Source organism: Eublepharis macularius, chromosome 13 (genome assembly GCF_028583425.1).
Source record: "Eublepharis macularius isolate TG4126 chromosome 13, MPM_Emac_v1.0, whole genome shotgun sequence".
Classification (NCBI taxonomy): domain Eukaryota; kingdom Metazoa; phylum Chordata; class Lepidosauria; order Squamata; family Eublepharidae; genus Eublepharis; species Eublepharis macularius.
Window position 1 is genome coordinate 60237645 of NC_072802.1, and position 13406 is coordinate 60251050.

Here is a 13406-nt window from a genome sequence, read left to right on the forward strand (position 1 = left end):
CATGTGCTTTTATTGCATGCTTGAAATGGACCCCCTTTCCCCCAGAGGAGGCCTCTATTGCAGAAAAAGGTGGGGTATAAATTTATTTATTTATGTCACTTATAGTCTGCCTTTCTCACTGAGACTCAAGGCAGATTACATAGTACGAGATCAGTACAATCAGTATCAAGTACATTTCAATACAGTATCAAGGACATTTCCATAAACAATACCATAGGGTAAATAGATACAAGTTTAAAAGACATAGTATTAGCAAGAATCCAATACAGAGTAGAAAAAATACTGAAGCAGAACATAATCAATTCTAGGACTAACATTAGACAACATGGAGCACAGGTGGTACATAGGAGTACATATTTAAAGCAACAGATAATACGTAAGGCAATATAGTGATGAAGTCTATGGTCCCTAACTCATTAGCGCAGCATCTGAGACCTCATCCCTACAATACAGCCCTCCCATTTGAGTAAAAAGCCTTTTTGAATGAAGTAAATTTTTGTTGCACTGATGTCATGTATACCAGCATACCTGCCATGATTGTATTCTGCATTTTATAATGGTCAACGCTGTTTGCCAGAATTATATGATATATTCTGTGTAGATCTGTGTAGATCATCTGAGAGTGTCTTAACCTCTGATATTAATTGCAGGAGAGCCCGTGGGCCCATCCATTATCTGTTGAAAATATGTACTTTCATTTTTCCCAGCTAGTGTCCTTGAGGAGAGCTGCTAGCAGCAAACACTGTAACTTTCCCAGAGACTGGGATATTTTCCTTTGTACTTCATGTAGTCTAAACTAATCTGTTCCCATGCAACCTCTTTGGGGTTTCGTGCCAGAATGTCGACGGACCCAGGGAGGGTGGGAAGTTTCCCTATAAACAGTAATGCCTTTGTTTGAATTGTCACTTCTTCCAATTGCCACCTTTGGGTGAACACCTGTACTGTATGGATCTCAATAAAGCGACTTCAACTGGAACACCTGTGTGTTAACTGTGGAGGACTTGAAGGACCTAACTGCCAGGGACTGACACTTGACGCGAGTCTCTTTACACAAGACATCTTACACAGGGCCGCTCAAGTGACTTGCTTTCTGTGCGGTCTTATATTCAAGTGTACTCCGTCTCCCTAGCAGTGCATGGGTATCCCCAATGGGAGAACAAGTGTAAGACCTTTCACTTGAGCGTCCTCATGTAAGATGTCTTGTGTAGAGAGACTCAATATTAGTCTGTGCTCCATGAGCACATGAATTGCTCCAAAACAAAACCAAGGGTTTAGGATCTTAGGTGTCCAGGGGACTAGGAACTTCACTCATCTTGGGAATTAGGCTTCAGACAAGCAACAGAATTGGTAGGGGTCTGTACTGGATTTCTTGTAACGTCCCCCATTGTTCTAAAGCTCAGGATAAGAGAAGTAGGTTTATGTTATTAATTTCCAAAGAATGCCGCATTGTATTAGCTTTGGTAGAAATACCGACCTACTCAGGGACTCGTGGAACGTCTCTGTGCCTTCAGTTTACTTAGGTTCCCTCCCTGTCCACAACGGGAGAAGTTCTAGACAACCCTTACGCAATCAGTTGTCTGTGCTGGTGAACCAAGTATGCGGGAGCATTATGGCTCTCAGTGTACTAAATTGTTTAGGCTGTAGGTTGAGGAGATAATACTGTAGGAGCTGCAGCAGCAAACCTATGGTCCGGCAGATTCAAAGCAACATCAATGCCCGGTTTCCCAGCTCCAAATTTCTGATCGCTGCAGTCAGGTGAGGAGAGCTCCCTAGCGTTTAACTTGCTCCTGCTGTCTGCAGTCCTGTACAAACTCCCTTTCCTTCTCCAGGTCTAACAGAACCCACATGCAGCTCGGGCCTATCCAGAGGTGTAGCATGGGGAGGGCGAGGGGGGCGGCCACCCTGGGTGCAAAATTTTGAGGAGGTGCCACATCCACGCCCCCCCCCCCCGGAGCACCCCTGCTTGCCTCCCTGCCCCTTCACTGCCGCCACCAACATGGTGCCCAGTGCCCCTGTGGTGTGGCAGGTGGCCTGCCTCCCCGCTCGTCTCCTGACCCTCCCCATTCCCACGGTTTGGGCTGCTCGCATCCCACGCCCCTTATCTCTTCACCGCAACCGCCCATGCTGCTGCCATCAGCTCAGCGCCCAGCAGCAGCGCGGGCAGCTGCAGCAAAGAGGTAAGGGGTGGTGACACCCTGAACCATGGGAGTGCTCTGGGGTGGGCGGCAGCACACCCCTGCGGCCCGCCTCCCTGGTCTTTCACCAGAGCTCCCCATGCCGCTGTCACCAGCTCAGCACCCAGCAAGCCGGGCTCCCAGCAGCACAGCAGGTGGCCTGCCTCCCAGTTCCCTCCCAGAGCACTCCTGTGCTTCGGGCCATGCTTGCCTCCCCACCCCTTACCTCTTCGCTGCAGCCGGCCGCAGCTGTACCGAAGAGGTAAGGGGTGGTGAGGCAAGCTGCCTGAACCATGGAGGGGCCGGAGTGCTCTTGGGTGGGTGGGGGCACGCCCTTGCGCAATGACATCACAGAAGCAGGGCCCGGAGCGCGCACGGGGGCAAAGGCACCACCTCCTGCCCCGGGCAGCACTAAGGCACGCTACGCTGCTGGGCCTATCATCCTAAAGGAATAAGATGAGTCCCGTCCATGTTTTTGTCTGAGACAAACATCACCACATTGGCCTATAAAGTGCATTTTGAATGACCAAGGAAGTTTGCACAGCTGGACAGCATAATTCACAACAAACCTAAGAGCCTGACACTCAGATGGAATAACCTTGGTTGATCGAGAAGGAAGATAGGGAAGGAGATAGCCTCTTTAGTGAGGAGACCTTGAACTGCTTAGAACGTCATACATCTAAGTAAATATTATGATTTGGGCCTGGAAGAGGGAGCGCATGAAGCTCAAGGAGAGCGAGAACAATGTGCTCCTCCTGACCTCCTTCCCTTTCCAAGAATTTGGCTGCATTTTGCAATAGCTTCAGCTTCTGGACAGTCATTAAAGGCTGCCCCCATTATAGCCTTGAATGCCTTTATTCCTGCATTAACTCGCATGCACGGATATCTGTTTCCCTGCCAAAATTCTTTGTGGTGACTGAGACAAGATTCTTTGCCAGAGGGCCAAATGAGATGTGGTTTTTAAAAAAAGAGTTGGGTCTGAGTTTCCTGGACCCAACTCTGTTTCCCTGCAGTTGCACAGCACCTGTGAGGAATGTAGGTTATGAAAAGAAAAGAGAGTCCTTTGGGCTTGGAATGATGCTCCAGGGGGAGGATGGGTCTTGCCTGTCCCCACCATTTCCCTGTGTCGAAATAGCACTGCGGTGTGGGGAGGATTGCTTCTCCATTTTTGCTGTTCCATCATGTGGAGTATTCTTTGCATGTGGAACAGCAAAATTGGGGAAATAATTTGCCCCCCCCACTCTGCCATTTTGGGACATGGAAACATCTGGGGGGAGGCAGAAGCCCTTGTCTTCCTCGTGGCAGTGTTCCCAGCCAGCTGTGGTGCATGCCCTGTTAATATCTAGAATAGATTACTGCAATGTAATCTGTGTGGAGCTGCCCTTGAAGACTGTCTAGAACCTACAATTGCTACAGAATGCTATGGCCAGAATGTTGACTGGAATGGGACTGTGTCACTCCAGTCTTGTTCCATCTACACTGGCTCCCAATTTGCTTCTGGCTCAATTCAAGGTGCTATTATTGATCTTTGGGGCCAGCAGCATACTTCAAGGACTGCCACCTTCTATATGAACCTGCCAGTCCACTCCAGTCATCTTTGGATATCTTGTTTCAGGTGTTACCACCATCTAAGGTTGGATGGGTGGTAACCTGGGTTGTGACATAGGGTTGCCAGCTCCAAGTTGGAAAATTCCTGGAGATCTGGGGGGGTGAAACCTGGAGAAACCTGGAGAAAGTGGGGTTTGGGGAAAAGTCCTTGGCATGGCATAGGGCCAAGCTACACATGACGAATGACACTTGAACGGCAAGTGGATTGAGTGGAGGGCAAGTGAACAGGGAGAAATACACTTGCTGTTCAAGTGTCATTCGTCATGTGTAGCTTGGCCAATAATTCCATAGAGTTCACCCTTCAGAACAGCCATTTTCTCCAGGTGAACTGATCTCTGTGGCCTGGAGACCAGCTGTAATTCCGGGAGATCTCCAGCCACTACCTGGAGGCTGGCAACCCTACTGTGGCAGCAAAACTTTGGAACTCCCTCCCCTGGGAGATATTCCTGTTTCCCTTTGTTGTTGTCTTCTGCCAGTAGGTGAAGAATTTTCTGTTTCATTTGGCATATCCCCAATAAACTCTTCTTGGCCCTCCTTTGGCTTTGTTTTTATTGTATTGTTAAATATATATATATATATATATATATATATATATATATATATATATATATATATATATTAATATTTTAAGGGCCCTATTTTAATGGAAAGGGTTGTAAGGGCCCTATTTTGGTGGAATGGTGGCAAATAAATGTTTTAAATAAAATCTAAATAAATAAATGAGCGTCTTTTTTTTTTTAGCAGACATTCCCACAGCTGCTGTGTGGCTGTGTGGAAATAGAGCTGGGCCTGGGGAAAGAGCATTTGTAACTTGGCCTTGAGAGGTTCTTCTGGAGGAAACTTTTACAGACATATCTCACCCCCAAAAGTTTGTCATTTAAAACAACATTGTAAAGATTTGACATCTTCAAGCCTTCTCTTTAATGCCAGAAATCAAACAGAAGTGTCAGGATTTGGCTGTTCTTTCTAACACAGATCTCTTATGCAGAGATGTGCTTGGCAAAGACTCATATCCAAGCTTCCCTCAGCTTTTGTTTGAAAGTTTAATGCTATAACACTGTCATCTTTAAACATTGATTTATCTCATTCGGCTCTGTCTAATTTTGCATGCCAAGTTATGTTTCTTGGACTATATTACAGGGCTAGTAGGACAGACATAATAGTTCAAACGTGTGCTTCAGGACCTGAAAAATTAATGACCCTTTTCTTCAAACCTCTAGCCTTTGCTTCTTTGATTAATCCTTTTCTCCCCATTACCATGAGAATCGTACATTTTTAACCAGACTTAATGGTTTCTTTGTATCGCTTGTGCCATTCATGCACCTTTGCCGTTTGGAGCTGGGTTGTATTTAGGATAGAAAAGTCAGAGCTAATCAATTTCAGATTGGCTTTGCGTGTCAATTACCTGTGAGTAAATTGTTTCTTAGGCCAACTTATGCAAAGTCTTCCTGTACTGGGGGAATGACAGCAGTAGAGAGACTGTGGTTCCATAGTAGCTGTTTCACATGCTGAAAGCCCCAGGTTCTATCCTTGGCTTCTCCAGTTAAAAGAATTTCAAGAAGTGGATCTTGAGAAAGATTATTCTCTGACTGAGATTCTGAAGAGTTGCTGATTGTCAGAATAGACAGTAAGGAGGAAGATGGATCAAGGGGCATGACTCAATGTACAGCCTCTTCACAAATTCCTACAACATAGCGTGGTACAGTGGTTAGAGGATCTGGGAGGTCCAGTTCAAATTCCCACTCTGTGATGGAAACTCATTGGATGACCTTGGGCTGGTCACACTCTCAGTCTAACCTACCTTGCAGGCTTGTTGAGAGGATAAAACAAAGGAGGGGGGAAACTGTAAGATCTTTGGGTCCCTGTTGGGGAGAAAAGCAGGGTGCGGAGAGTGCCGTCAAGTCGTAATTGACTTACGGTGACCCCTGGTGGGGTTTTCATGGCAAGAGACTAACTAACGGAGGTGCTTTGCCATTGCCTGCCTCTGCAACCCTGGTCTTCATTAGAGGTCTCCCATCCAATTACTAACCAAGGCCTCCCTGCTTAGCTTGTGAGATCCAATAAGATCAGACTTGCCTGGGCCATCCCGGTGAAGGCAAAAGGCAGAGTATAAATCACTATTAAATATTTGGAGGAATAAATATTTGAAGGAAGTGCTGTAAGGTGTAAGGGAGCTTCATACCTTCATATCAGTACTGAGGCTCCAGTCCTGGGCCAGTAGTTGTAATGGAGTAGGTGAAAGAGTTATGCTGCGGGGGCGGGGGGCACGGACGGAATCTATTCCCCCGTTTTGTTTGCTTTAGTAAAGCAGCTTCTGGTTTGCTAAGTTTCTTTCTTCTTTCCTCCATTTCTCGTTCTCACGCATACACATGCTACGCTTCTGTGTTGCTCAGTCATTCCTTTCCTCCAATCATCTGAGGCTCAACATGACATGAAAATCCAGCAATGTTCATCCCTCGGAACAGCAACCAACTGTATAGTTGCTCAGAAACCCCATTCAGCAAAAATTCCACCTCTCTGTGCAATTTTTTTGGTCCCTTTGTTTAATTACTTCCTGTTAATTCCCCTGGCATTCATGAATCAATTTTTAATTATCAGTTCTGGGAGAGGGGAATTAAGTAATTCTATGCATCCTTCATATACAAAATTGCTTATCAATTAATTTTTAATTAATGTTTTATAATAGTAACATTGCAGGCATGAGATTGTGATTAAAAAAAAGTAATAATCAGTGGCTTTGTCTTCAAGGTAGAAAGCAGAACCACTTAAAGAAGAACTGATTCTGTATTATTTTAATTGTATTTACTTTGTTTAAAGTCTGTCTCCAAGCCTCAAGGCAGATGACGGAATTTAAAAAGCATAAAAATATGAACAATGAATATTGCAATAATACTGCCTAACTTTTTTCACAGACATAAAAACTACAACCTCAGGGCTCATTTCGAGGGGGAATGCGCAGGAACGCAGTTCCAGCAGTTCCCCAAAGAGGTCCCATGTCAGGTGGCCCTGCCCACCTGACTCTTGGCCATTTTGGGCCCGTTTCACCCTGGATTGGGGCCGAAACAGCCTGGATTGGGCCTCTGATGGGTGGTGGATCACTCTCCCACTCAGCAGTGGCCCAATCCTGACCATTTTGTGCCCCTTTTCAGCCATTTTCAGCCCCTTTTTGCCATTTTGGGCCCAGTTTCAGCCCTGAATGGCCAGGATTGGGTCCAAAACAGCCAGGATAGGTGATGTCAGGGGGTGTGGCATATGCAAATCAATTATGCTAATGACACACTCCCAGTGATGTCAAGGGGTGTGGCATATGGTAATGAGTTATGCTAATGAGTTCCTCCAGCTCTTTTTCTATGAAATGACCCCTGTACAACCCTATTCCCTTTGTAAAAAATATCCTCCCAAACAATTCCATTTTACACATTCTGTGGCATGATAAAAATCTTGGCCTCATCAGGCACACCATTCCACCAAGTGGAAGGCACAGCAGAAAATGATAGGCCGCTGTTGGTCTTAGCTGTTTGCAGGATGGCACCTTCAAAGGGCCTTGCTCAGATGAGCAAAGCTGATAATTAACTATGGATTCAGGAATGTTTTGGCTAGCCAGGATGCAGAACAGGAAATAGTTAAGCCAAAAGCTGAACGAAAGAAGGAAAATTTAAAGAGACAGGAGCTCCAAGAAGGAAAGTTTACAGGGACAGGAGTGCCAAGAAAACACAGTAGCATTTGATATTCCATTCTGGCAAATGACCTGTGCAGTCACATTTTTATGTTAAATCCCACCCCCCCACCCCAAATCAGATATGAAAAAAGACTGGAGGATGGTTGAAAAAAGACTGGAGGATGATGGAATGCAACTGATTACCAATGGCATCATCTGGGTTCTCAATTAAAAACAGAATGAATGAATCACGGCAATTCCATACTAAATGGCTAGCAACAGCACCCACCCATGCAAAATAAATGCCTTTTTAAAAAAAAAATAGAAAACGTTCTTAGAATGGGTAGAGTCTTCACTGAGAGAGAGAGGCTCACTTTTTTCATTAAAAAAGATACATACATGCAAATGTGGATAAGCATCTGACTTTATGTGTAAAGGTAAAGGTAGTCCCCTGTGCAAGCACCGAGTCATTACTGACCCATGGGAGGACGTCGCATCATGACGTTTTCTTGGCAGACTTTTTACAGGGTGGTTTGCCATTGCCTTCCCCAGTTATCTACATTTTACCCCCAGGAAACTGGGTACGCATTTTACCAACCTTGGAAGGATGGAAGGCTGAGTCAAACTTGAGCTGGTTACGTGAACTCGGCTTCCGCCAGGATCGAACTCGGGTTGTGAGCAGAGCTTGGGCTGCAGTACTGCAGCTTACCACTCTGCGCCACGGGGCTCCTTGACTATGTGTACAATAGTATTAATAATCATTTTAAACAGGATGTGCTGTGCAATTCAACATTCTGAGACTCTGAGCTCAAAAATTGGGCAAGATCGAGAAAATAAACTTGGAAGCATCATAGAACTCTGCTGTTGTTGTTCAGAATTAGATGCTCTTGGTGAGAGCTGTACATAGCTCAGGGGCAGAGCTCCTACTTTGCATGTGAAATGTCTCGATCTCAATCTCTGGCTTCACAGGTAGCAGAAAAACTATAGGAAGACAATGCAGATCATATTGGTCTAGAACTACCAATGTATAACACAGAGCCAGTGTGGAGTAATGGTTAGAGTGTCAGACTGTGATCTGAGAGTCCCAGGTTTGAATCCCTCCTTTGCCATGAGACTTTGTAGGGTGACTTTGGCCCAGTCATTCTCTGTCATCCTCATCTATTTCACAGAGTTGTTACGAGGATTAAAGCAGAGAACAATGCTGTACATTTTGGGTCCCCATTCAAACCTAGCGGGGTCTAAATATATTCAAATTCCCAGATTACATTTTATTTATCTCTTGACCTACTGACCGAAGAGCGACATGCAGTCCTGAACAAAAATAGCCAACAGAAATAAATTGCAATGGAACAGAGTAAAGAACAAAGGTTTTATGAGTAATATAATCTCTTTAATAATTTAAATTGCTGTGTCGGATTGTACAGAGCACCCAGTGATGTTTAATCCCATTGAAATCAACTGTGTTTCGCTTGCTGTTGGACTGTGGCCAGAATCTCTGTGTCTTGTATAGACAGGCAGACAGACAAGCAGGCAGGTATAAAATTAGGCATGGCAATTTAAAACATTGAGGACTAGGTGCTGGGGAAATGATATGGAAAGCAACAGGGAGCCTATGCAAAGAAATAAGAGGCGGGTGTGCCAGGAGGGTGCGAAAAGCAGACTGAATGGTAGTAGGAATTGGGGTGGGGGAGAGATTTGGAAGAGAGGATCATTTCAATGTAAAACCAGAGTATCTTCGAGCTGTAGAGAGCAAGACAGTGAAAGATACAAAGGAAAGTAAGAAGAATGGAGCAGAGGAGCCTGACAACAGAGGAACTCCTGAACCATAACGGACCTCTGGCGAGATTGGTTATGGATACTTTACTGCTCCAGTGGATTGTTAACATTCTCTGTGCAAGAATTATGCTGACCGAATGTCCTCTTGACCTTGCTTGAGGTTCAAAGACAAAAAAAGGGGCGAGATGTTCTTTTAAGGCTTCCTCAGTTGTGTCTCTCCCTTGCACTTCTGTGATCTGCTGTTCTCCCGAAAGAATTATTAGGCAATGGAATCATGTTTACCCGCAGGGAGTGACAGAAGTGCAGATGGGTTGAGCGGCTGGAAAAACAACAAACACACCTTGGATCACCCTCTGCTCTAGGCCATAGTGCAGGAAAGAATGTGCTAGGAGGATGGTGGGCACAAGAGCTTTCCCTTGCAGCTACGATTGATTCTTCTCTTTTACAACTGTGCGGGACCAGCGCACAGGCTGCAAAGTCTACAGGCCCTGAAGATCAATGGCCTCTGTGGGGTCGGTGCCCGAAACTTAATTCCAGTCCAAATCAGGGTTCAAATCAGGGACCCTGATTTGGACTGGGACCACAGCGCATGGAAAAAGAGTGCTAAAGCCTTCCACCCTCTCCTCATTTTTTGAAAAATAATGAGGGAAAAGATAAATCATACCAAGTGCTGCTTCCCAACCCAACCGGTCTCCTGCCCTGTTGGCTGCCTTGAACTTCTAAATGAGAGATTCTGGCCATCAGTCTAGAACAACCCGGTCTAGTTAACTCCTAAACTTGTAGAGTGTGATCTTTGAATCCCAGATGGTAGTCGCTGTGATGAGAACGTCTTGGTTCTTTCCCACACTTGCCGTGGACTACTCCACTTCCATATTTACTCAACCCTTTTCTATTTATGTGGCCAGATTTTACCCACAATGCACTGGACGAAAAGCTATGTCAAGCGCAACATATACAAAAAATAAATTTTGCTCCGCCAGTTGTTGTTGTACAGCAGAGCACTCTCGAAGGGATCCATCTTTAGCTAGGAAGTGCTGGCCAGAGCCAGCAAGTCTGCAATGAATTTTTAACTGTCTCCTCCGATTCATGCTTGGTATATACTATAGATTAACTTTCTCTCCATCCTTATGTTTCATTTGCTTGGAAGGTAGTGGAATCTTTCCTTTGATAAAAATACTCTCAAACTGTCCCGCTTTTGTTGTGTCTTTGCCAGGCTTCTGGAAATAGCTTCCTATATATATAGGAACGGGCAATGAATCACAGCTGGGCTTTCAGCGATGCTTTTCTCTTGCTCTCGTTCACAAGTAAGATCATGTAGTTGGCTCTGATTCCCAGAATACAACATCTTTGGCAGGGGTTCGGAAAAGTACGTTACTATGAACAGACAGTTGATTCCAGTGGGGTTTCTTTGATTAGAAAACCACGGAGAATTTGTTTTTTTCTTTATATGAGCTTGTTTCCTGGTATGTTGTGGTGTTTTGGTAAGCACCGTGCAGGGTTTTTGAAGAAGGACATCTGTTGATGCCCTGCTGAGTCTCAGGCAAAGATAGCACTTCACTTGAGTCCAGTTAATTCCGTTTTGAATGGGAGTGATTAAGCCCAGGCTTAAAGGTTATTATGGGACCAAGTTTAACACCATGGTTTTTTGCCCCAGCACAACTCGTTCGGCCTTAAATTTGGATCCTATGATATTGATTACAGGCAGGGGTCATTTCGTAGAAAAAGAGCTGGAGGAATTCATTAGCATAACTGATTAGCATAACTTTTTAGCATATGCCATGCCCCTTTCCATCACCAGAAGTGTGTCATAAGCATGACTGATTTGCATATGCCACACCCCCTGACATCACCTATCCTGGCTGTTTTGAACCCAATCCTGGCCATTCAGGGCTGAAATTGGGCCCAAAATGGCAAAAAGGGGCTGAAAATGGCCGGAAAGGGGCCCAAAATGGTCAGGATAGGGCTGCTGCTGAGTGGGAGAGTGATCCACCACCTGTCAGAGGCCCGATATGGGCCATTTCGGCTCCAATCCAGGCTGAAATGGGCTCAAAATGGCCAAGAGTCAGGTGGGCGGGGCCACCTGACGTGACCTCTTTGGGGAACTGCCGGAACTGCGTTCCTTTTTTTTTTTTTTTAAAGATTTTTATTGGATGGGTTAACATATACAAATCATAACATTTAATATCAATCTCCATCGTATTATATTATTCCCACCCATTCCCCCCCTTTTTCATTGACTTCCAACAGTTTTCCATTCCCTTCATATCCATTACATCACATTACATCTCTATCTCCTAAAATAATAATTTCTATAATATTAGTTTCTACATTATACTGTATAATATATAGCATAACATATCCATCTTCATCTACATTCCATAGCTATCTCCTAGCTTAGCAAATTACCCTTTATAATATAAACTTCTAATTTATATCTTATATCTTATATATAATATAGCATATACTATAACATACCATTATCTACAACATTTAAGCCCGCTTTCTATTATTATTAAATTCTACCTTATAATATGTAATATAATACCTTATTTTAACCTCTAAATTAAGTAAAATAAAGACCTATCTTCCCCTCAACAATTATCCAAAGACCACATCTTCCCTTTCATGTCCCACTTTTTTTCCACAAAGTTCTTAAGTTTCTCCCAGCTCATAATGTATTCCTCTGTATCTTGTTCTTTAAGCTTCCTTGTTAACTTGTCCATTTCTGCCATATTTAATAGCTTTAGAATCCAGTCTTCTACCGTTGGTATTTCTTGTGTCTTCCACTGCGTTCCTGCGCATTCCCCCTTGAAATGAGCCCTGATTACAGGAGAAGTCAATAGGGCTTGCATCTTGTTCTTTCACTTCACCTTGCAGGCCTTGGGAAAAGATGGACAATTTGACTATTTCAAATGTAATTTTAATCTTACTTATAATGTAGCGGATGTAGCATACTGCATCACTGAAGGGTTATCTGATAACATTTTCTATTGTTTAGCATAAGCAATGGCACCGGGCTGGCTCTTATTCCCTATAAATATGTTAGTCATGCTGCATTTTGTAAGAAATATCTACTCTGTTGCAAATAAAAATACATATGATGCACATGTATTATAAATATGCATCCTTGTTGTACCTAGATCAGGGAATGCTTTGTAAGTAACCCTTTGACGTTACATCTCTCCCAGCAACCTCCAGCAGCAACTGTCTACATGAATATTGCATTTTATTTTCATTTTCTAGCAAGTGACCTATAGCAACCTTTTAAAACTAATAAGGAATGACTCGCATGCGTTCAATGGAACCCCTGGGAAGCTAATCTTCATGTAAGGCTGATAGCAAAGCACCGTCAACTCAGCATGCAAATACATTGAAAAATAGGAGTCCTTAAAACAATACGATGCCAAGAGTGTAAACCTAACCATAGTTTCTGGTGGATAGCCATGTTGGTATGTAGTAGAAGAGCAAGATTTGGGTCCGGTAGCACCTTAAAGACCAGCTAAAGAGAACCTTGCTGAACTAGACATTTCTATAAAGAATTAAGCTGCTTACCAGGATTTTAGCAAAAGAAAGCAAGCCATCTGCGACTCACAACTCATCTCCCCGGACTCATACTCTGGAAATCTAGTTCATCTTTAAGGTGCTACTTAGGGTTGCCAGCCTCCAGGTAGTGGCTGGAGATCTCCCAGAATTACAACTGGTCTCCAGGCCACAGAGATCAATTCACCTGGAGAAAATGGCTACTTTGGGGGGTGGTCTCTATAGAATTATACCATGCTAAGGTCCTTTCCCTCCTCAAATCCCACTTTCTCCAGGTTTAACCCCCCCAGATCGCCAGGAATTTCCCAGCTTGGAGCTGGCAACCCTAGCGCTACTGGATCTGAATCTTAACCTAACCGTAAGCATCCTTGGGGCTCGGATTACTGGTTTAGGATCCTGGTGATGATTTTCAGTTTCATTATTTCCAAATCGAGGCACTGTTAGGATACTGAGAAAACTGGAGTGTTTGCTGATAACATTGATTTAATCAGTGTGCTTAACCACAGTCCTAAATGGTTTAAAAACAAAACAAGCCTTGAAAGAAGTTGTATTTCATAAAACAGGACTGTGGGACTGTGAAAGTATGGGAGTGTAAGGTGGTTGTTTGCATTATTTGCAGGGCCAATTTCTACATTCAGATCAGCTACAAA

At 44.1% G+C, this 13406-nt stretch overlaps 1 protein-coding gene across 3 annotated transcripts in view; it reads left to right on the forward strand.

Annotated features, from left to right (window-relative positions):
• Positions 1-13406, forward strand: part of ZDHHC8 (zinc finger DHHC-type palmitoyltransferase 8) — a 165055-nt gene that overhangs the window by 22359 nt on the left and 129290 nt on the right. The window lies entirely within an intron of this gene.